Genomic DNA, 23,664 nt, shown 5'->3' on the forward strand with positions numbered 1-23,664 from the left:
CAGGAATAGTATAAGGTGGCTGGAACAAATATCTGTCCCCACCATAACCACCTTGGCTTTAACTCAAAGATCAGTTTACCTGCAGCGGATGAGAAGGTAGCTCACCCTTCCTTAACACAAACTGCAGACAGGAGCTGAGAAAGCGACATACACCAGATCTCCATAAGCCATACAGCACCAGATGTGAGCAAATTGTCAGCTCCTGCCTGCAGTGCAGTGTGTACTTTGGAAGCATTCCAATAATAAGTTTGGTTTGTTGCCAAGTGCCCTGTTATTCATATGGAGGAAAATTGCCTGTGACACTGATATAATTTTTACATGATTTGATATGACCTGAGGTTGTAATGAGTGATGGTATTGATCGGGTGTGTTTAATTGCTTCTCTTTCTCAGACTTCATTGTGTACTGAATAACCAATTGCTGCTGTCACTTCAACACTGTAAATATTTTACAGTTATTAATGCTACTTTTCTACTTTAAGACATTACTCAGTTTAAAACATATGAAATGTTTCCCCCTTGTTTCCTGCAGCCGCCAGCTCATGGTTCTAGTACCGTTTTGCAGTCACAGAGAGATTTATAATACTTTGCCAAAGTGGCCCACTCTTCATATATGAGCCTTATGAGTGTTGACACCACACCTTGGCTCCTGAATTTAATCCCAGAGGATGCTATCATTTGGCAGGAAGAATCTTGTGAAGCTCCTGGGTGTGGGAAATAAGATGGGTGGGGCACATAATTGAATGCGAGGCAAAATATTAGCTTCCCACTGGTGGGATGAAAGTTGGGTATGAAGTTGTCGGTGAATGCATTGAGATGGTTTAGCGACCATGAAGGGGAAAGGCTGACTGAAGGAGAGAGGGATGTAGGGAGGGAGGGAGGTGTACCGCCCTCTGAAGACTCATGGGGGACAGAAGGAGGACGCTAGGCTACACAAGGCAGGTCAATGTCTACAGATGGTGGGTCTAGCATGAATTATGGAGAGATCAAGGGTCAGGGAAGGCCAGTGATGAGCCTGCGAATTAAGGGCAGGTTATGGATGATAGAGCGAAGGTCAAAGATGACAGATGGCAGGTCGAGGTAACATGGGGCAGTTCCACTATGTTGGATGGCTGGCTGATGGTGATGAGAGATTCTCTAAGGTGAACGATAGTTGGTCAAAGGTGATGGAAGTCGGTTGAGGAGTCACCGAAGGCCGGGCAAGGACGATGGGGCGATGTGCCAGGCATGCCCAAGACATCCTCAGTGCAATCAGATTCCAGCCAGAATGAGGCCTCTTGATCTCCTCACTGTCCCTTTGTAAATGCCAGCAAATCCAAGGATTACAAACCCCTCACAAACAGCCAGACTGATGTGACTGGATGATAAGGAGTGGATGCCTATCTGGCAGCCGTTTAAAGATCGCTGAGGTGAGGGCGATGCTGGTAACTTCCTACTGACTTCCTGCTTGTTCTTGTTGCATATGCAGCCCTCTCTCCTGCATACCTGTTTGACTCGCTGCTGCATGATTATGTGAGGCCAGCTGCTCTGCCTCTGAGCGCAGGTTGCTCACTTCCGGTCATGCCGTCAGGACGCTTGATGGGAGAATAAGATTCTGCCCAGTGTTACACAGGCATTGTTATCATAATATTGCAGACTGGTTATAGAATAGAAGGAGGCCATGTGACCCTGAGTGTCAGTGCTAGCTCTCTGAAGGAGCAATGTAACTAGAGCCTATCTCTACCTTCTCTCTATGGCCCTGTGCATTCTTCCTTTTTAGATTATAACACAGTTCCCTCTTGAATGCCTCGATTGGCCCTGCTCTCACCACCCTGTCAGGCAGTGGATTCCAGAACCTAACCATTTGCAGCATAAAAAAAGGTTTCTCCTCATGTTGCCATTGCTTCTTTTGCCAGTTACCTTAAATCTGTGCCTTCCGGTTCCTGATCCTTTCACCAGTGGGAACAGTTTCTTCTTGCTTTTGTACTCCATTCCCATAAGAATAAAGCCAAGGATACTGTGAACTTTATGAACCATTTTCGCAACCTGTGCTGCCACCTTCAATGGTTTGTGCACATATGCACCCAGATCATCTGGTCCTGCACGAATGTACACACATACGAATAGATGAACAAGGAACAAATCTGTTCCACCATTTAATCAGATCATGACTAATCTGATAGTAACCTCACATCTGCATCCCCCTACCCCCAGTAAGCTATCACCCCTTTGCTTACTAAGAATCTATCCACCACTACCTTAAAAATAGTCAAAGACTCTGCTTACACCGCTTTGTCAGCAAGACAGTTCAAAAAATTCACGACTCTGAGTGAAAAAAGTTCACCTCATCTCTGTTTTAAATGGGCGAACCCTTATTTTTGAACACTGATCCCGAGTTCTAGATTCTCCCGCAAGAGGAAAATCATTTCCACATCCAACCTGAGACCCCTCAGGATCTTACATGTTTCAATAAAGTCAACTCTTACTCTTTTAAACTCCGGCAGATATATCCTAGCTTGTCCAGTCTTTCCTCATAGGCCAGCTGACCCATTCCAGGTATTAGTCTGGTAAACCTTCTCTGAACTGCTTGCAATGCATTTACATCCTTCCTTAAATAAGGTGACCAATACAGTACACAATACTCCTCATGTGGTCTCACTAGTGCCCTTACAACTGAAGCTTATCCTCCCTACTTTTATAATCAATTCCTCTCGCAATAATTGATAACATTCTATTAACCTTCCTGATTAGTTGAAGGGCAATTAGGGATGGACAAGAAATGCTGGCCTAGCTACCGATGTCCACATCCTGCAAATAATTTTTTTAAAACCTGAATACTAGTCTCTTGTGATCCATGTACTTGGACATCCAGATCCCTTTGCACCTCAGAGTTCTGCAATCTCTCACCATCTAGACAATATGCTTCTTTTTTTCATTCTTCCTGCACCCCCTTTAGAATTGGACCTTCTTTTTATATTCTCCCTCCGCATTCTTTCTACGAAAGCGAATCATGTTTTACTGCATTAAATTTCATCTGCCATTTGTCTATCCATCCCACCAGCCTGTCAATGTCCTTTTGGAGTTTGATACTATCCTCCTCACAGTTCATTTATATCAGGAAGAGCTGGAATACGAACACCGATCTCTGAAGAACTCAACAAGAAACATTCCTCTAGTCCAAAAAATGTCCATTAACCAGTACTCGGTTTCCTGTCACTCAGCCAATTTGGTATCCATGTTGCTACTGTCCTTTTATTTCAAGAGCCATAAATTTCCTCACAAATCTTATTGTGCGCCACTTTTTCAATTGCCTTTTGGAAGTCCATGTACACCACATCAACAACATTACCTCAACATCAACCTTCTCCGTTACCTCACCAAAAAACTGAAGCAATTTAGTTGAACAAGATTTGTCCTTAAGGAATCCATACTGGCTTTCCTTAATTAACCCACATTTAATTTGGCCACAAATTGTTGTTTCCATAAGCTTTCTCACCTCTGAGGTTAAACATACATGACTGTAATTGCCGGGCTTATCTTCACACTCATTTTGGAACAAGGGTGTAGCACTTGCAATTCTTAGTCCTTTGGCACCCCACCCCGAGCGTCAGGAACATTGGGAAATTATGGACAGTGTCTCTTCAATTTCCACTCTCTCTTCCCTGAATATCTTTGGATGCATCTCATCCACTCCTGGTCTTATCAACCTTAAGTACAGACAAACAGCCCATCTAGTACCTCCTCCTTAAGAAGTATAACCCTTCATGTGTCTGGATTACCTCCTTTTTCATCATGACCTGTGCACCAACTTCTTCCTTGGTGAAGACAGTTGCAAAGTATCCATTTAATACCCCAGCCATGCCCCCCTGCCTCCATGTGTAATTCCCCATTTTAATCGTTAATTGGACCTCCTCTTACAGCCCTTTTACTATTTATATGCCGATAGAAGGTGCTTAGTTTCCCTTTTATCTTTGCTGTCAGTCTCTTTTTATTCTCTCCCTTTGCTTCTCTAAAGTGCTTCCTCCCATTCCCTCTGAACCTTCTTTGTTCAATCTGGTTCTCCAATATATTATCCACCGGATGTCTGTTATAAGCACACTTTTTCTTCTTGACCTTGATCTCTACCTCTTTTATTACCCAGGGAGCTCATGATTTGTTTGCGTACCTTTCCCCTTTGTGGGAATGTACCTTGACTGTATTTAAACTATCTCATCTTTAAAGAGATTTGGTTACAAATTTTCCTGCCAACATTTGATTCCAATTTATCTGGGTCAAATCCATTCTTATTATTATTCCCGCACGTGATTGTCAATTATCCTTTCCCACAATCCGTCTCCATCTTCTGATATGATGATCACTGTCCCTAAATATTATCCTACTAATATTTAAAAAAATAAATTTAGGGTATCCAATTATTTTTTTCAATTAAGGGGCAATTTAGCCCGACCAATTCACCTAGCCTGCACATCTTTAGGTTGTGGGAGTGAGATCCACGCAAACATGGGGAGAATGTGCAAATTCCACAAGGACAGTGATCTGGGGCCAGGATCGAACCCAGGACCTCAGCGGCGTGAAGCAGCAATGCTAACCACTGAGCCAATGTGCCGCCCATATCCTACTGATACTTAATGCAGATGGCCCAACTCAACCTCAAGAACCAGGCCCAGCAGTGTCTCCTTTCTCATTGGACTGGAAACGCACTGTTGTAGAAACTTCTACAGGATATCTTGCCCCTCTCTGTCCTTTACACTCCTACTATCCCAGCCTATATTCAGACAATGTCTGTCTCCAATTACAATGACCCTATAGTTCTTGCACCTCTCTGTAATTTTCTTGCAAATTTGTTCCTCTTTTTCTTTCCCAATAGCTGGTGGCCTATGTACTACATCGAGCAATGTAATTACAGCTTTTGTTTCTTAGCATTAGCCTAATAAATTATGTCCTTGATCCCTCTGGGGCATCTTCTCCCTCCATCATTGCAATGTTCTTCTTCATCAATACGGGCACCTCTCCCCTTTTTCTTCCTTCCCTATCATTCCTGAACACCTCTATATCCAGGAATATCTAAAACCCAGTCCTGCCCTTTTTGAGCCAGGTCACTGTTCTTGTCATGACGCATATTTCCACATGGCAATCGGTGCCTGTAGCTCATCAATCCTATTTTCCACACTCTGCATTCACGTCGTGCACAGTTTTAGACTTTATTACTTCCCCCCTTACTCTGAACTCACAAAATCACCTATTATCAATGAGGATTATTGGAATACAATCCAGGCTGTTTTAGCCGTCCCCTCTATAGGTTAGGAGCTTAATGTGTGATCTGTATTGTCCCAACTGCCACCCTAACCAAGATTAATTAACTCAGTGGAGATCATTATGAGATCTTTTGCTTTGACTCACCTTGTGTTGAAGAGACTGGCAAAGTTTGTAACATTTGCCAGTACTCTTTATAAATGTTACTTTGAATCAGGTTGAGGATAACCCAAGTTATGTTGGGGTAAAATTTCCCTCCATGTGGTTTTCAGTTGGCTGTTTACTTCACAGTGATGGAGCAGGTGCAGTCCATTGGGAAACAAATGGCCTGGGTCCCAGCCCGTGGTAATATCGGGCATTTTGGCTTCACAAAAAATGATCATCAACTCATTATCTCATTACTGTTCGTGGGAACGTGCTGTGCACAAATTAGCTGACATATTTCCCACGTTAAAAGGGTGGCTACATTTCAGTAATACTTAATTGACCATAAAACACTTTGGAATGTCGTGAGGCAATCAACTTTGCTATATAAATGCAAGTCTTTCCTTTCTTTCTTTTTAATTTCCAACATAAAATAAACTGGCAACACCCCACTACCTTTGGTGACAATGAAGAATGGCCACTTGGGGTGGGATATGGGAAGATTGTTGGAAATAGTATGTACGTACAACAAAAATGACTTTAGGGGATGAGAGTAGAAAATTAGGGGAGAATTAAGCATGCTGGATGAAATAAAGTGTATTTGAGGCGGAGGGTGCATTGCAAAGTTTTTTTTTAAATTTAAATTACCCAATTATTTTTTCCAATTAAGGGGCAATTTAGTGTAGCCAATCCACCTACTCAGCACATCTTTGGGTTGTGGGGGCGAAACCCACGCAGACACGGGGAGAATGTGCAAACTCCACACAGATAGTGACCCAGAGCCGGGATCGAACCTGGGACCTCAGCGCCGTGAGGCAGCTGTGCTAACCACTAGGCCACCGTGCTGCCCTGTGCATTGCAAAGTTAACGTGCGCCTGCCCAAAGTTTCTAAAGACCATGCCATCCTGTTTATCTTAGTCCTATTGAATATGGAGTTCCAAAGGAAATGAAAGGATTCAGTATTTAAACATAAATAGTCTATTGTATTTTGCTGCATACTTGGTATCGCTAATCTGCTGGGAAAGTATGAAATGATTACAACAACCGCAGTAAAGGTCATCAAAGGGGAATGATGCTGAAATAGGAAGGTTAAATGATTATGATTATCTGTTACAGGGAAGGGTGTGACACAAAAGGCAGTTTGGGACAGAAAGTATCATTACTTCAGCAGAGTACTTTTCACCAATTACAGTGAAAAGGAAACCAATCATATCTATCCAGACACCTCTGCTGGAGAAACCTATGAATAGTTTGTCGCTACCTACAAAACAACAGTAACAACAAAAAATGCACATTTCACATTGTAAAATGCCCCAGGGAACTTTACAAGGGTGTAATCAGACATTGTAAAACAGACAGATTTCAGGAGGAAACTTCGGAATATTGGGCTGAGGCAAATTAAGGCATTGCTGCAATAGTGGAGTGATTAAAATTAGGAATGCACAAGAGGCCAGAGTTGAAGGTGTGCTGAAGTCGAGGAAATTTGTAGATTTGGAAGAAAATACAGAAATCAGGAGGGCACGTTCATGAAGGGATTTGAACATAATTCAAGCATTGTCAGGCTGAGAGCACAGGTTAGCGAGCACAGGGGTAATGGGTGAACTCAACAGTGTGTGTTAAGATCCATATGGCAGAGATTTGGAGCTAAGTTTCTGGAGGGTTGAAAATGGGGATGTTGGGCAGGACAACCTTGGAATAGTCGCAAAGTAACAGACAGATGGACGAGGGTTTCAGCAGTAGAAAGACTGAGGCAGGGGAAGGACGTTTAAAAGCCTCACCATCATTTGCAAAACTCAGTTCAAGAGTGTGATGAAATGCTCACTACTTACCTGAATGGGTAGAGCCACAACACTAAGCTATAGGGAACACTGAAGCAAGTCACCAAACCTTCTTCCACAGCACCTCCCAGGCCTGTATCCTCTGCTATTGAGAAGGTTAAGTGCAGTAATGTCATTGGAACAGTATTGCCTTCCAGTTCTCCTCCAAGTCACACAGCATCCTGACTTAGATTAAATTCAAACGCACTAACGCAACCATGACTGGCTATTCAGCAAGGACTACAGATTGAATTTAGGATGTTACAAATCTCTTTGTAGAAAATACAGATAGTTTGATAGATTAAAGGAGGAGATTACAAAGAAGGATATAGGCCGGAAATATCCGAGCCCGCGCCGGGTCGCAGAATCGCGGGAGCTCGGACCCACAGCCGCGGTGGCCGTCCTGGTTGGGGGGGGGGGGGATCAGACTCCGGGGGGCTGGAGACTCCACAGCGTCCAGGCCTGCGATCGGGGGATCCCGATTGGCAGGTACCCGCGATCTGGAGGGGGCCTACCTCCTTTCGCCCGGGCCCGCTGTAGGGCTCAGCCATGTTGTGCAGCACGGAAACCGCCACCACGCGCATGTGCCATGCGGAGACAGCCGCCGCGCGTATGCGTTGGTGCAGCCCCTGAGGGCCGCTGAATCGCTGGGCCAGGAGGCCCGTTGATACCGGCATGCACCACTCCGGTGTTTATGCCGGCGTCAACACTTCGGCGGAATTTCGGAGAGTCCCGGCCAGAGATGAATTTTATGCTCCACTGAATAACGGTAGCACAGTGGGTAGCACTGTAGCTTCTCAGCGCCAGGGTCCCAGGTTCGATTCCCACTGTCACTGTCTGTATGGAGTCTGCATGTTCTCCCAGAGTCTGCGTGGGTTTCCTCCGGGTGCTCCAGTTTCCTCTCACAAGTCCCGAAAGACCTACTGTTAGGTAATTTGGACATTCTGAATTCTCCCTCTGTGTACACGAACAGGCTCTGGAATGTGGCAATTAGGGGCTTTTCACAGTAACTTCATTGCAGTGTTAAAGCAAGCCTACTTGTGACAATAATAAAGATTAATAGTATTATTACCATATGGTAATACTATCCAGCAGAGGGCAGCAGAGCAGAGCTGCTGATTGGCTGTTCCGGGGAGATTTGCATACGTGCAGTGCGGTCAGCGTAAGTTGAAGGTGGTTTGTGAAGGGGCTGTTCTCGAGTGACAGCTTTACCCGAAACACTACTTACGTAGTGTCTCCCACCCATCCTCCTCCTCCAACCAAAAAAATGTTCTGTCCGTTGGATTGCTAAACTAACAAGTTTTTTATTTTTATTTTTCAGTAGTTGGGAAGTTAGTTCAGTGGGAATGGAGGCTCGGGCAGTTGAATGTTCCTCCTGTAGAATGTGGGAGGAAAGGGTCACCTCTAGTGTCCCTGCTGACTACATCTGCGGGAAGTGCACCCAACTCCAGCTCCTCAAGAGCCGCGTTAGGGACCTGGAGCTGGAGCTTTATGAACTTCGGATCATTCGGGAGGCGGAGGAGGTTATTGAGAGGAGTTTTAGGGAGGTAGTCACACCTCAGGTAAAAGAAGAAGGTAGATGGGTTACCGTCAGGGGAGGGAGAGGGAACCGGCAGGCAGTGCAGGGATCCCCTGTGGTCGTTCCCCTCTATAACAAGTATACCGTTTTGGATACTGTTGCGGGGGACGACTTACCAGGGGTAAGCAATAGGGCACAGGTCTCTGGCACAGAGTCTGTCCCTGTTGCTCAGAAGGGAAGGGAGAAGAGGAACAGAGCACTTGTCATTGGGGACTCCATAGTTAGAGGAACAGACAGGAGGTTCTGTGGGAACGAAAGAGACTCACGGTTGGTGTGTTGCCTCCCAGGTGCCAGGGTTCGTGATGTCTCTGATTGTGTTTTTGGGATCCTTAAGGGGGAGGGGGAGCAGCCCCAAGTTGTGGTCCACATAGGTACCAACGACATAGGTAGGAAGAGAGATGGGGGATTTGAGACAGAAATTCAGGGAGTAGGGTGGAAGCTGAGAGCTAGAACAAACAGTTGTTATCTCTGGGTTGTTACCCGTGCCACGTGCTAGCGAAGTGAGAAATAAGGAGAGAGAGGAGTTGAACACGTGGCTACAGGGATGGTGCAGGAGGGAGGGTTTTGGTTTCCTGGATAATTGGGGCTCATTCTGGGGTAGGTGGGACCTCTACAAACAGGATGGTCTTCACCTGAACCAGAGGGGTACCAATATCCTGGGGGGGAGATTTGCTAGTGCTCTTCGGGGGGGTTTAAACTAATTCAGCAGGGGGATGGGAACCTAAATTGTAGTCCCAGTATACAGGATGTTGAGAGTAGTGAGGTCAGGGATAGGGTTAAATGTTCGAAAGAGGGCACCGGCAAGCAAGACGCTGGTTTGAAGTGTGTCTACTTCAACGCCAGGAGCATCCGGAATAAGGTGGGTGAGCTTGCAGCATGGGTTGGTACCTGGGATCTCGATGTTGTGGCGATTTCGGAGACATGGGTAGAGCAGGGACAGGAATGGTTGTTGCAGGTTCCAGGATTTAGATGTTTCTGTAAGAACAGAGAAGATGGTAAAAGAGGGGTGTGGGGTGTGGCATTGTTAATCAAGGAAAGTATTACGACGGTAGAAAGGACGTTTGAGGACTCGTCTACTGAGGTAGTATGGGCCGAGGTTAGGAACAGGAGAGGAGAGGTCACCCTGTTGGGAGTTGTCTATAGACCTCCGAATAGTTCCAGAGATGTAGAGGAAAGGATTGCAAAGATGATTCTCGACAGGAGCGAGAGTAACAGGGTAGTTGTTATGGGGGACTTTAACTTTCCAAATATTGACTGGAAATACTATAGTTCGAGTACTATAGATGGGTCAGTTTTTGTACAGTGTGTGCAGGAGGGTTTTCTGACACAGTATGTAGACAGGCCAACAAGGGGCGAGGCCACATTGGATTTGGTACTGGGTAATGAACCCGGCCAGGTGTTAGATTTAGATGTAGGTGAGCACTTTGGTGATAGTGATCACAACTCGGTTATGTTTACTTTAGCAATGGGCAGGGATAGGTATATACCGCAAGGCAAGAATTATAGCTGGAGGAAAGGCAATTATGATTCTATTCGGCAAGATTTAGGATGTATAGGATGGGGAAGGAAACTGCAGGGGATGGGTACAATCGAAATGTGGAGCTTTTTCAAGGAACAGCTACTGCGTGTCCTTGATAAGTATGTACCTGTCAGGCAGGGAGGAAGTTGTCGAGCAAGGGAACCGTGGTTTACTAAGGAAGTTGAAGCACTTGTCAAGAGGAAGAAGAAGGCTTATGTTAGGATGAGACATGAAGGCTCAGTTAGGGCACTTGAGAGTTACAAGTTAGCCAGGAAGGACCTAAAGGGAGAGTTAAGAAGAGCGAGGAGAGGACACGAAAAGTCATTGGCGGATAGGATCAAGGAAAACCCTAAGGCTTTCTATAGGTATATCAGGAACAAAAGAATGACTAGAGTAAGATTAGGGCCAATCAAGGATAGTAGTGGAAAGTTGTGTGTGGAATCAGAGGAGATAGGGGAAGCGTTAAATGGATATTTTTCGTCAGTGTTTACACTGGAGAAAGACAATGTTGTCAAGGAGAACACTCAGGTTCAGTCGACTAGGCTAGATGGAATTGAGGTTCAAAAGGAGGAGGTGTTAGCAATTTTGGAAAATGTCAAAATAGATAAGTCCCCTGGGCCAGATGGGATTTATCCTAGGATTCTCTGGGAAGCCAGGGAGGAGATTGCAGAGCCATTGTCCTTGATCTTTATGTCGTCTTTGTCGACAGGAATAGTGCTGGAAGACTGGAGGATAGCAAATGTTGTCCCCTTGTTCAAGAAGTGGAGTAGAGACAATCCTGGTAATTATAGACCTGTGAGCCTTACTTCGGTTGTGGGTAAAATGTTGGAAAAGGTTATAAGAGATAGGGTTTATAATCATCTTGAAAAGAACAAGTTGATTAGCGATAGTCAACACGGTTTTGTGAAGGGTAGGTCATGCCTCACAAACCTTATTGAGTTTTTTGAGAAGGTGACCAAACAGGTGGATCAGGGTAAAGCGGTTGATGTGGTGTATATGGATTTCAGTAAGGCGTTTGATAAGGTTCCCCACGGTAGGCTATTGCAGAAAATAAGGAAGTATGGGATTGAAGGTGATTTAGCGGTTTGGATCAGTAATTGGCTAGCTGAAAGAAGACCGAGGGTGGTAGTTGATGGCAAATGTTCATCCTGGAGTTCAGTCACTAGTGGTGTACCTCAAGGATCTGTTTTGGGGCCACTGCTGTTTGTCATTTTTATAGATGACCTGGAAGAGGGTGTAGAAGGATGGGTTAGTAAATTTGCAGATGACACGAAGGTCGGTGGAGTTGTGGATAGTGCTGAAGGATGTTATAGGATACAGAGGGACATAGATAAGCTGCAGAGCTGGGCTGAGAGGTGGCAGATAGAGTTTAATGCGGAAAAGTGTGAGGTGGTTCACTTTGGAAGGAGTAACAGGAATGCAGAGTACTGGGCGAATGGCAAGATTCTTGGTAGTGTAGCTGAACAGAGAGATCTCGGCATCCAGGTACATAAATCCCTGAAAGTTGCCACCCAGGTTAATAGGGCTGTTAAGAAGGCATATGGTGTGCTAGCCTTTATCAGCAGGGGGATTGAGTTTCGGAGCCACAAGGTCATGCTGCAGCTCTACATAACTCTGGTGCGGCCGCACCTGGAGTACTGCGTGCAGTTCTGGTCACCACATTATAGGAAGGATGTGGAAGCTTTGGAAAGGGTTCAGAGGAGATTTACTAGGATGTTGCCTGGTCTGGAGGGAAGGTCTTACGAGGAAAGGCTCAGGGACTTGAGGTTGTTTTCGTTAGAGAGGAGAAGGCTGAGAGGTGACTTAATAGAGACATATAAGATAGTCAGAGGGTTAGATAGGGTGGACAGTGAGAGTCTTTTTCCTCGGACGGTGATGACCAACACGAGGGGACATAGCTTTAAATTGAGGGGTGATAGATTTAGGACAGATGTCAGAGGCAGTTTCTTTACTCAGAGAGTAGTAGGGGTGTGGAACGCCCTGCCTGCAACAGTAGTAGACTCGCCAACTTTAAGGGCATTTAAGTGGTCACTGGATAGACATATGGATGAAAATGGAATAGTGTAGGTCAGATAGGCTTCAGATGGTTTCACAGGTCGGCGCAACATCGAGGGCCGAAGGGCCCGTACTGCGCTGTAGTGTTCTATGTTCTATGGTTTCTGAGGCGAGGGGAATAGCATAAAATTGAATGGGTGGGATTTCCCACCCACCCTCCCAGGGACCCACCTTCACAAACCCAGACGTAATTTTACACTTGGGTGGGCAGGATCTCGGGCGGCAAACCCGCCCATTCACCTATTAACGCCAATTAAGGGCTTTATCCCATCCTGCCTCAATTTCTAGACTGATAGGATCGGGTGCACGTTGGGTGGGAAAATAAAATTTTCCTCATCTCAGGCAGGAAGGGGGTGGCGCCTCACATTGAACGCCCCCTCAGAATTGGAGCGCCCTCTCTCCGGGAAGTTGGAGCTCTGGGACAACTTCTCCCATGGCCTATCCCCTGACGCCACGATCATCCCTACCCTCGTGGCCACCCTTGGCACATACCTTTCATCCCAGGTAGAGCACTGCGTTACTGCTTCTGGCCACTGGAGCGCTGTGCCTGGCCGGGTTAAAGAACTGAGAGATCTCGCGCTTTGGGTAACTCCAGTGCAAACGCATTTGAGAAAGTGGCAATTAAAATGCCACTAAAATATGCAAATCTGGATCTCACCCATCGGGGGGGGGGGGGGGGGGGGGGGGGGGGGGGGGGGGGGGGGGGGGGGGGGGGGGGGGGGGGGGGGGTCCAGATCGGCATGCCGATCGTATTGGTCGTATTGGTCACAACGAGCCTGTTAGATTGCGCCCAGTTGTTTTATTGTATTGTTAAGCATTGTTCAATGGGTAATTGTAAGTTGGTTTCTTGTATGAAGTTGAAGTTATTTTAATCCTATGTTAGTAATAAAGTTTATTTTAATTTCCATATCCCTATTTGTTCACTCCTGGAGCGAAGAATCATTTCCTCACTGTCTAATACATTAAATTAATTATTGGGGTTTCTCTCCAATATCCTAAGAAATGTTGGGGTCAGTTCTGGGATCGTAATTTCAAAAATTATATATTACCCTTGGAGAGAACAGATCATTGACTCATCCAACTAATATTAAGCTTAAAATAGGATATTCTGCAGACATGTGCTTGTAATTCCCTGCATTCAGAAGGTTCAGGGGTGAAAACATTGAAGTGCTTAAAATTATAAAGGGGTTTGATAGGTTAGAGAACTGTTACGCCTGGTAAAATAATCTAGGAGAACAATAAATTGTATAAAGTGCTGTTAGCAGAGTAAAATGTCCCCAGGTGCTTGGTAGGAGTGCTATCAAACAGAGTTTGACATTAAACCACAGAAGGAAATATTAGGACAGATGACATATTGTGCAAACAGGCATAATGTTAAAATTATACTATGGGCGTGATTTATCAGCTGTGTTGCGCTCTCCCTCAAGTGCAACGCGGCCAGTAGATCCCAGGTGAGGCCTCCTGCAAGCTTCCATGGAGCCTTTGGGCCCCACGGCATATACCCAAGTGCAGCGAGGCATCGGAATCCGAATCCCACCCAAACAGGGCTTGACCAAATGGCACGCCCTACCTAGGTTTTAAACCCAAGTAGGCAAGCGTACCCAATATCTACCAGCCTTTCCAAGGAGGCTGCAGCCAGGCACTGCTCAGTATTGGTCGACACAGACGTTAACCAGGCAGAACGGCACCCGGGGGGGGGGGGTCCCCTGGGGGGGGGCTAGTGATAATGCAGAATGGCTTCCTGGCCCTCCCCCTGTATTGCAGGTACCTTGGCATTGCCCAGCTGGAACCTTAGTACTGCCAAGATGGCAGGAGCACTGGCAGGATGCCAGGGTGGCAGTGCAAGGGTGCATTGGTACCAGGGTAGCACTGCCAAGGGTCAGGACCCAAGGGAGGTCATGCCCATGAAAGGAAAGTGGGGGGTAAGTAGGGGTCTCTGGGAGGCTGGATGGGTGATGGATGGGGGTCCAGTTAGTAGGTGTGCGGCCCCAGGCAACTCCATAGCGGGGTGTCCTCACTTGGGGAGGTATGGGGTAGTGCCTTTGTGTGTGTGGGGGGGGGGGGGGGGGGGGGTGACATTGCCCATGGGTGGGAGGTGAGAGAGACCCACAAGCTCACTTCAAGATCGGACCACCCTTTCAAATTGGCGGCTTGATCACTGAGTTCAGCTCCCCAATGCTGAAAAAAACTCTAAGGACGGGATTTACCAATCACCCTGCCACGTGTTTTACGGTGGCAGAGGCAGCCCACCAGCGGGACCTACAAACCCCGCCATTGTCAAGGCGATTTCCCAATGACAGCACCCCTCGTCACCGGGAAACCCGTGCGCTGGCATGGGACTGGAATGTCCTGCTGGTGTAAACAGCCGGTAAATCCCACACTAGTGAGAAACTCTCCAGGGCCCCAAAAAAGTGACTAAGGACGGGATTTACCGGGTGTTCACGTGGTGGGAAATTCCTGTCCCACGCCATGCACGGGTTTCCTGGTGACGAGAGGTGCTGACAACACAAAATCCTGTTGACAACGGCGAGACCAGTAGGTCCCACTGGTGGGCCACCTCCCCTGCTGAAAAACATATGGCGACGTGGTTGGTGAATCCCACGGGAAGTGGGATAAAACCTCTGTTATTGAAACCATGAATGGCGGTCTCTGACGACACATTTAATTTGTAAAGCTGATTTCCGAATGGGGGCCTTTTCCATCAGCATTTCAAAGACTGTCATTGTTATTAAATGGCTCATTAGTTCTGTGCATAGTGCATACTGGATGGGTTGGCAAGGAGTGGCATGGGAGCATGGAGAGAACATGGAGGGCATGGGAACATGGAAGTGGCATGCAGAGCATGGTGGGACCATGAGTGGGTGGGGGGGTGAGGGCTGGGGGGGGGGGGGGGGGGGGCACAACAACCTTCAATACAACTGAGCAAAGTTCCAGAGAACCTAGGTGACCTCGGCATTTGCCCACCACTGTGGCCACAACTGAACTGCTCCCAGGGTCACCTTGATCCCGCCCCGCCTACCCCGAACTAAAATAACACTGGGAAGAGAAGACTCGACGGGCCAATTGACCTACTTCTGCTTCTCCGGGACAGACCGCTCAGGAGAGATGTTCAGAAGCACTTCTTCATGCAAAGGGTGGAAGAGGTTTGGAACTCTCTCCCACTAACAGCAGTTGAAGCTGGAAGAGTTGTTAATTTTAAATTTGAGATAGATATATTGTTGTTAAGCAAAGATATTAAGTTAAGAGATGTGGGCCAAAGGCAGGTAGAGGGAGTTAGGTCATGGATCAGTCATGATCTCATTGAATTGTGGGACAGGCTCGAGGCGCTGAATGGCCTACTCCTGTTCCTATGTTCCTCTGATCGTATGGTTGTCATTTATACAGAGAACGATGTTCCGCATTGGGAAATTTCCCAACTTGAGCTTCCTGCCTCATTTGCAACACTCTGGCCCTTTGTTGTCAAACTTAATTGTGGCGACCAGTATTGATAGTGTGTGATTGAAAAATGAAAGGGAGAGAGTAGAAGACATCTCCTGAGATAAGAGGGAAAATGTCAATATTGTAAAGAGGCTCATTGTGTGTCTTCTCTTTTCCATCATTAATGCCTGGAATCACCCCAAACTCTTCCTTTTTTCCCCTCAATGTTTGCAACATACATTATGGTTCAGTTGGGAACACTCATTCCTCCATATCACAAGATTGCGCCTTTAAGTCCCATACCAGGACTTAAGCTTAAAAATCAAGGCTGAAATTCCAGTGCAGTGCTGAGAGAGTGCCGTACTGTCAGAGGGTCAGTACTGAGAGAGTGCCGCACTGTCAGAGAGTCAGTACTGAGAGAGTGCCGCACTGTCAGAGGGTCAGTACTGAGAGAGTGCTGCACTGTCAGAGGGTCAGTACTGAGAGAGTGCCGTACTGTCAGAGGGTCAGTACTGAGAGAGTGCCGCACTGTCAGAGGGTCAGTACTGAGAGAGTGCCGTACTGTCAGAGGGTCAGTACTGAGAGAGTGCCGTACTGTCAGAGGGTCAGTACTGAGAGAGTGCCGCACTGTCAGAGGGTCAGTACTGAGAGAGTGCTGCACTGTCAGAGGGTCAGTACTGAGAGAGTGCCTTACTGTCAGAGGGTCAGTACTGAGAGAGTGCCGTACTGTCAGAGGGTCAGTACTGAGAGAGTGCCGCACTGTCAGAGGGTCAGTACTGAGAGAGTGCCGTACTGTCAGAGGGTCAGTACTGAGAGAGTGCCGCACTGTCAGAGGGTCAGTACTGAGAGAGTGCCGTACTGTCAGAGGGTCAGTACTGAGAGAGTGCCGCACTGTCAGAGGGTCAGTACTGAGAGAGTGCCGCACTGTCAGAGGGTCAGTACTGAGAGAGTGCCGTACTGTCAGAGGGTCAGTACTGAGAGAGTGCCGCACTGTCAGAGGGTCAGTACTGAGAGAGTGCCGCACTGTCAGAGGGTCAGTACTGAGAGAGTGCCGCACTGTCAGAGGGTCAGTACTGAGAGAGTGCCGTACTGTCAGAGGGTCAGTACTGAGAGAGTGCCGTACTGTCAGAGGGTCAGTACTGAGAGAGTGCCGTACTGTCAGAGGGTCAATACTGAGAGAGTGCCGCACTGTCAGAGGGTCAGTACTGAGAGAGTGCCGCACTGTCAGAGGGTCAGTACTGAGAGAGTGCCGCACTGTCAGAGGGTCAGTACTGAGAGAGTGCCGCACTGTCAGAGGGTCAGTACTGAGAGAGTGCCGTACTGTCAGAGGGTCAATACTGAGAGAGTGCCGCACTGTCAGAGGGTCAGTACTGAGAGAGTGCCGCACTGTCAGAGGGTCAGTACTGAGAGAGTGCCGCACTGTCAGAGGGTCAGTACTGAGAGAGTGCCGTACTGTCAGAGGGTCAGTACTGAGAGAGTGCCGTACTGTCAGAGGTGCTGCCTTTTGGATAAGACATTAAACTAAGTCTCCATTTGCCTGCACGGGTGGGTGTAAAAGAACCCATGACACTATTTCACAGAAGAGTAGGGGAGTTATATCTAAGGTTTTGGCCAATATTTATTCTTTGCTTATTATTAAATTGCTGGTTGTGTGGGCGCTTGCTGTGTGCAAATTGGCTGCTGGATTTCCCATGTTACAAGAAGGACCACACTTCCAAAGTGCTTGATCAGTTGTAAAGTGCTTTGAGAGTTCTGGGGCTGGTTTCTCCGCACCCTGACGCCAAATTCCCGTCTGGCACAGGGGCGGAGAATCCAGTTCCACGCATGGAATCGGAACCGGCGGCAGTTCCTCGATTCTCCGTCCTCCGAGAAGCGACGTTCCTGGGGAGTAAGCCGCGCTGCGTATCCCCTACCTGCGGCCATTGCCAGAGGCCCCTCCAGTATTTTCCGCCTCCAACCCGCCGAAGTCCCAATGGCGTGGACCACTCATGGTCCTGCCATTCAGGATACTTGGGTGGCCGGCTGCGGAATCCGACCGTGGTTGCCATGGTCGGGGGCGGGCCGATCGGAGGACGGGGGGGGGGGGGGGGTCATATGGGACCTAGGTATTTTCGAGCGGGCGGTTTGGTCGGGCACTTGGCCGATCGGGGGCACTATTTGCGCGGTCCAGCTCCGCGGTCTGAGTCCGCAGTGGAGTACGGTCCCTGCTAGCCCCCTGCAGGGCTGTGAATATGTGGCCTTTTGATGCCAGTTTTTCTGGCATAAAAGGCCACAGTTTTCACGACAGAGTGGGGGCATAGTCCATGAAACGAAGAATCCAGACCCTGGTCATCATGAAAATGCAAGCCTTTTCTTAAATCCTTAATGATCTTAAAAAATATCAGCTGAATTAGTGCTGTGATTCTACAGGATATTATTTACAGTGCATTTGTTAATATAATTGAATAAAATCCTCATGTACATTCATCCAACCAGATCATTCACCTACTTAATTTAGTGACTTCCTTAAACTAGCAAACATGGGAATTTTACAAAAGCAAGAGAACCAGTATGGTTAAACGTTCCTTGTAGCCCAATCTCAAAGCATTGAGAGTTTTACCAAGTTTAGGATGGGTGTGTGCATATGGGTGTGTATGAGTGAATGCTGGTATACACATCTTATCCTAATCACCTTGTAAAATGAAAAGAAAATCTGTATGTTTAGGAAGCTAAAGTATCCATCTCTCCTTATAATCTGCTGACAGACTTTTGATGAACTTCTCTTTTATTGTTTGACTTTTAAAAAAAAAACCAAATCAGGAGGGGGGGAAAAAAAGCTTTGCATTATAACCAGCAGACACATGGGAGTTAGTCACGTCATTGGGAACACGTGTAAAGACTATCAATCACTAAAAGAATGTCTGAAGCCTCCCAGGAGAGACCAGACAAACCAGCCAGCATTTATTGGGAGGGTGGGGTGGGACAAGGAGACAAAAGCTTGGCTTTCAAAGTGCAATTGTTAATAAAACATTTTTGAAACATTGCATTCCTTAAAGAGACAGCATAGCTCAGTTGGCATAAAAGGGCTGTAGCTTGACCTCTCCTGTTGTGCCTATTCAGTAGCCACAAATACTACACTGATCCTCAGTGCTTCTTTGTCTGTGTGACTGCTACCCCCCACTGACTTAGCTTTTTAAAACGTTGCTAAACCTTTTCCTATTTTCTCTGCACCATATCCACGGAATGTACATTCTACTCAAATTAACAAAGTGATGCAATCAGAAAGCTAAAGTTGTTTCCAAGAGCCATTTTGTTAAAAGGACAGTGCAGTGGATCCCTCTCACTATCTGTTTAGCAGCTAGATTAAGCGATGAAGAATGAAAAGTCTCTGTGTCAGAAATATGTTTGAACGTCGGCACATTACCGCTTTTCAGGCTACATAGATCATAGATCATAGAATTTACAGTGCAGAAGGAGGCCATTCGGCCCATCGAGTCTGCACCGGCTCCTGGAAAGAGAACCCTACCCAAGGTTAACACCTCCACCCTATCCCCATAACCCAGTAACCCCACCCAACACTAAGGGCCACTAAGGGTAATTTATCGTGGCCAATCCACCTAACCTGCACATCTTTGGACTGTGGGAGGAAACCGGAGCATGACCTGCATAAAACCGGAAACCAAGGATTTGGGGAGTTCATTGATGGCAGTATTAGCAGCGCACTCTGGTGGGATCGACCCCTCCGCATAAATCATTGGGGAATGTTAAACACGAGTTACAAACCAAGCCATTTAAATTCACCTTTTCTGGGACCTTTTTCGCTGGTTTAATGGTAAATTCACCAGATTGGACCCTCCTGCAAAACTAGCCATGGTCAAAATGGTGACATTCCGCTGACTGTGCTGCTTTCAGAACTTTCTTCAAATGGCGTTCATCTCCGTAGATATGGAGACACTAGTCGGCACTTTTAACAGTAATTTTAACAAAAAATACTTCATTTACTAAGAAATTGACGAGTGCACACCAATGAAATTATTAAACTGGGGTAGTTTTTAGGTTCTTTTAAGTGATTTTGAATCAAGTTAATCGCAAGTGGTGGAATAGATAATCTTATCAAAAATGTTTATTACTGCATGGATATTCATCCATGTTCAGCTGCACTAATAAAACCGCACCTGATTACCACTCTTAACATACATTGATGATTTTTTTATTGCAAAGAGAAATTAAATAAATTATTGTGATCTATTATGCTGCCCAATTGCGCTGATTAATTGTAGATTTTGGGTGCGATTGAATGGCCACAATGTACCCGAAAAGCAGCTTGCTGCACGCAGCATGTCCGATTGAATCCGGAAAACTCCGCTCTCGGGATCTACCTGGCTCGCAACGCCTCATGAGATCTAATCCAGTCATTTTCAAACCCAGAGTCGTGGCCCTGGCATTCTGATCGTGGGGCCATGCATTGCGGTGATCCCCATCGTGGTGATCCCCATCGTGGTGATCCCCATCGTGGTGATCCCCATCGCGGTGATCCCCATCGCGGTGATCCCCATCGCGGTGATCCCCATCGCGGTGATCCCCATCGTGTTTTCATGCATCGCGGTGATCCCCATCGTGTTTTCATGCATCGCGGTGATCCCCATCGTGTGGCCATGCATCACGGTGATCCCCATCGTGGGGGCCATGCATCACGGTGATCCCCATCGTGTTTTCATGCATCGCGGTGATCCCCATCGTGTGGCCATGCATCACGGTGATCCCCATCATGGGGCCATGCATCACGGTGATCCCCATCATGGGGCCATGCATCGCGGTGATTCCCATCGTGGGGCCATGCATCGTGGTGATCCCCATCGTGTGGCCATGCATCGTGGTGATCCCCATCGTATGGCCATGCATCGCGGTGATCCCCATCGTGGGGCCATGCATCGCGGTGATCCCCATCATGGGGCCATGCATCACGGTGATCCCCATCGTGTTTTCATGCATCGCGGTGATCCCCATCGTGGGGCCATGCATCGCGGTGATCCCCATCGTGGGGCCATGCATCGCGGTGATTCCCATCATGGGGCCATGCATCACGGTGATCCCCATCGTGTTTTCATGCATCGCGGTGATCCCATCGTGGGGCCATGCATCGCGGTGATCCCCATCATGTGGCCATGCATTGTGGTGATCCCCATTGTGGGGCCATGCATTGTGGTGATCCCCATCTTGGGGCCATGCACTGCGGTAATCCCCATCATGGGGCTATGCATCGCGATGATCCCCATCGTGGGGCCATGTATCATAGCATTTCCCGATCCCCCAAGTATTGCCCATTACGCGACCAGCTTTTAGAAATGCTGGCCGTGACCGCCTTGCAAAATGCTAGCCATTCCGCACATGTGTGCTCCCTCAGTAGTGCGCAGCCCCGGAGCCCAGAGGGACAGAATGCCTCCTCGTGACATCAGTGCGCTGACCCAGGAGCAGATTTTTTTATATCACTGGAATCTTCCTGCCTGTTGCGGCAGTAGAGAGCAGGTCATGCGTCCAGAACACTAATGTCACTTTTTGTGGGCGCAAGAGAGATTACTCCATTTTGTAGCTGCCAACAGTGCTGGTGTGAACTCCAGAGCCTCTGGTGAACAACCCATGAAGAAGAAGCTGAAAACAGGAACAAAGCAGGATAAAGATGATTACTTGAGGTCTGGGTTTATTAATTTTGCAACTGTAAGTATGATTTCAAAGTTCATGTGTATTATATGCACGGAAGCATTGGCAAATGAAAGTTTAAAACCCTCAAAACTTCAAAGACACTTGAAGACTAAGCATGGTGAGTTTGAGGATAGACCTCTTGATTTTTTTCATTGGATGCAGTGAGATCTTAAATCATCAGTTGAAGTCCTGAGCAGAAATGTAATATTATTGAATAACAATGCAAGTGAGGACCAAGCAGGCTCACCTGTAAAATTAAAGGTGAGTGAAAATGGTGGGTCACGAAGGGCGGCCCGTGTGGTCGCGAAGGTTGGTTGGCGTGGGTCCTGAAGAATGGCCGGTTCATAAAACTGCGTTCCGGGCAAAAATGTTTGCAAAATACTGATCTAACGTGATCTTGCATGGGCGGGGTCACTTTTTAGCAAATCTGCATATTAAAGCGAGACAGCTAGTCTCACTTTCATGTGCAGATTCCCTGGTTCCCTGATGTGTGGGATCAATCCCCTTCGCTTCGGAGACCTCGGGCGAGCACCTTTCTGTACTGGTCTCCACAAAAGGGGACCAGACAGAACAGCATTCGTAGGGGTATCAGTCCGGCCCCGTGGGTCCCGTGTGGGTTACAACACATTACTTCTTGCTAGATTACTGGAAGCATTGGGATCTCACTGTGACTCCAACCTAAAAGCAAGGGGCTGAGGCATTTAAGTGTTGGTATCATTGGATTTGATTTGATTTATTGCCAGATGTACCGAAGTACCGTGAAAAGTATTTTTCTGCGGCCAAGGTAATGTACACAGTACGTACATAGTAGACAAAAAGAATAACTAACAGAGAACATTGACAAATGGTACATTGACAAACAGTGATTGGTTACAGTGTGGAACAAGGGGCCAAACAAAGCAAACACACGAGCAAAAGCAGCATAGGGCATTGTGAATAGTGTTCTTATAGGGAACAGATCAGTCCGAGGGAGAGTTTAGTAGCTGTAGGAAAGAAGCTGTTCCTATGTCTAGATATGCGGGTCTTCAGACTTCTGTACCTTCTGCCTGATGGAAGGGCCTGGAAGAAGGTAATGACTGGGTGGGAGGGATCTTTGATAATGCTGTCTGCCTTCCTGAGGCAGCGAGAGGTGTAGACAGAATCAATGTGGGGGTGGCAAGCTTGTTTGATACAATCATATCCCATGCTTATCCCAAAGACCTTGCTGTCTCATTGGCAGTTTTCCCACCTATGAAAATACTTCGACATAAATGTATTCGATGTAAAGTACTTTCAGATGTCCAGAGGACCCGACATCAAGAAAACAAATTATTTTTTTGTTCGTCACTACATCAGCAGCCACAACCTTTTCAATGCCAGTGTTGTAAAGTCAATGGACTAGTATCATCAGGTGGTTTGGCAGGTTTCTGTAGCATGAGTAACATTGGAATGGCAATGAAATGTCTGTCACTGCGCCCAGCCCAGCCCACCACAGTAGTGGCCAGGAGTGCAGCTCTCACAACACAGGCCATTTGCCTGAAAAGATCTTGAACAGCCATTTCAGAAGCCCAGGTGCTAACTATCAAACAACTGCACAAAAATAAACTGCTCAACCGTACAGTTGTTCGCCTATAACTCTCGATATAGGAATTCTCAAAACAATCTAAACAGGATACATTTCACAGGCTGAGGGAGATGGCTTCAGCTGTGGTTCAATTGGTAGCACTCCCGCCTCTGAATCGGAAGGTTGCATCTTTATGGTGCCACTTTAGAGACCTGAGCACATAATCTAGCCTGACACTGCAGCGCAGTACAGCACGAATGCTGCACATTCAGAGGCACCGTCTTTCGGATCAGAGTTTAAATTAAGGCCACCCCTGCCATCACAGGTAATGTTGCCTGCATTGCATTTGTGGTGTAAAGTACTTTGGGCTGGTTTAATATTGTGAAAGACACTATCTAAATGTAAGCTCTTTCCTTCATTCAAAACCAAGAGTTATAACAGTGAAAATATGGTAAAATTGCTCTTCTGAAGCCCCAGGCAGGATTCTCCGTTGCCCGACTCCGATATTGTAATCGCCGAGCATAGAATCATCATAGAATTTACAGTGCAGAAGGAGGCCATTCAGCCCATCGAGTCTGCACCGGCTCTTGGAAAGAGCACCCTATCCAAGCCCACACATCCACCCTATCTCCATAACCCAGTAACCCCACCCAACACTAAGGGCAATTTTGGACACTAAG

The 23,664-nt window shown here is 47.1% G+C and overlaps 1 protein-coding gene across 8 annotated transcripts in view; it reads left to right on the plus strand.

Annotated features, from left to right (window-relative positions):
- LOC119962701 (AT-rich interactive domain-containing protein 3A-like) overlaps positions 1–23,664 on the plus strand; it is a 579,681-nt gene that overhangs the window by 202,629 nt on the left and 353,388 nt on the right. The gene's annotated exons all lie outside the window — the stretch shown is intronic.

The sequence above is a fragment of the Scyliorhinus canicula genome, chromosome 3 (assembly GCF_902713615.1).
Source record: "Scyliorhinus canicula chromosome 3, sScyCan1.1, whole genome shotgun sequence".
Lineage (NCBI taxonomy): Eukaryota > Metazoa > Chordata > Chondrichthyes > Carcharhiniformes > Scyliorhinidae > Scyliorhinus > Scyliorhinus canicula.